Here is a 1,863-nt window from a genome sequence, read left to right as displayed (position 1 = left end):
CAAGAAGTATTTAACTCAAGGATAAATGACTGATCTTATACCTCCTGTGGTCTTCTAGTGCATCCTTTGGCCACAGCCAGATCATGTAAAATCCCAGGTTGCTTAGAGTGGGAGGGAAAAAAAGAAAGAAAGAAAATCATGATTTTTGTTTAACATATTGTGTGAACAATGATTTAAATCATAGTTCGATTATTATCAAGCATATGTTTTTACTGATACATAAATGAAAACTTTCACAGTCAACCATGTTATGGCTGTGTTTATCACTTCTCCCTTTTATGGTCCAGTATAAAAATCATTATCTTTATGACAATGATGAATTTTATATGATGATTAAAATTAGGTGTGGGTGATACCCTATTCAGTGCCTGTGACATGGATTTTGTTCCAGCTTAAATTCAGTCAGAATTTAATATTTAATGGGTTGTTGAAAAGAACCATTTAAAAAAGTTGTAACACTTAAGCAAATAAGCCAATGAAAACAGTGATATTCATTATTGATCTACTTGTTCATACAGGTTAATATTTGACACATGCAGAGAGCTTTCATCTCTGCTCTGAAGTTTCAACAGAAGTAATGAGCTTAGGGTCAAGGTGAGGAGATACCTCAACACCTGCGAATCTGGACACAATACTACCTTTCTTCTGATACCCTAGATGCTAGTATCAGGTGGATATCTCTGTACACCTCGTTCTTTTGTTTTGCTTTGTTTTTGTTGTTGTTGTTTGTTTGTTGGTTGGTCCTGACTGTGGTGTTTCCATGACAGGTTGATTATAAGAACAAAGAAGAAATTAAAGGGGCTGTGCTCTCGGTGACTGAACACAGACAGTGTACAGGAGTTCTTCCTAATCTGAAGAGCTTGTGTTCTAGTTGCTGGATGCATCAAAGAGAGCACTGAAGCCTCCACTATTGCAACCCATGTCCTACTGCTGTGAAGAGACATCATAACCGCCACAGCTCTTAGAAAGGAAAGTTCAGAATTTTAGTCCATTGTCACCATTATGGGAATGATTGGCAGTGTGCGGTGAAGCATGGTGCTGGAGAAGAAGCTGAGAGTGCTGCATCTAGATTTTCAGGGAGAGGGAAGAGAGGGGAAGGGGGAGAGGGAAGGGGGAGGGAGGGGAGGGAGAGGAGGAGAGGGAGAGGGACCCTAGGCTTGGGCTTCTGAAATCCCAAAGCTGGGTGACACAGTTCCTCCAACAAAGCCACAACTACTTCAACAAGGACACACATCCTAATCTCTCTCAAGTAGCACCACTGCCTCTCCCTGATAGCCAGTCATTCAGATTTTGAGCCTATGGGAGCTATTCCTATTCAAAGCATCACATCTACACACTGTGTTTTCCCCGTGTATCCATTTCTATGAAAGCTTAATCTATACACTAAGCATGGTGCTACAAATAATAGTTTAAAATGAAACACAATAGTTAGCATTATTTAAAATTTATGAATTGGTTTTCTATAGAATTTTCTATACAGTGTTTACACAGTGTAATTGCCTGTGGTTTCTTAAGAGCCCAAAGCCAAAGCTGTAGGTAGGATCTCCTATCCTCCATAGACAGAGAATCCCAGGCAGAGTTGCAAGAGAAATGAAGATGGGCTTGTCTGTGTAAAGATTAACGTTTCCCCCTTGCTAAGGATAGTCGTAGACTAGCAAAGTAAATGGTGTGGTCACTGTGGAGACATGCCCTGAGCTGCAGGCATAGAAAAATTCACACATACTCCATCTGCACAAATGATGAAGCTCATCTGAACCTGCTATATGCGTTTCTTGTAGGATTTTTGTGGTGCATCCGTGAGACAAGCATTAAGAAATTCTCTTCTTTCTCCTCTGCACTTAGTCAAGCAAAACTTGGTGTGAA

The sequence above is a fragment of the Micromys minutus genome (genome assembly GCF_963924665.1).
Source record: "Micromys minutus genome assembly, chromosome: 20".
Taxonomy (NCBI): Eukaryota; Metazoa; Chordata; class Mammalia; order Rodentia; family Muridae; genus Micromys; species Micromys minutus.
This window is presented reverse-complemented; position numbering follows the sequence as displayed.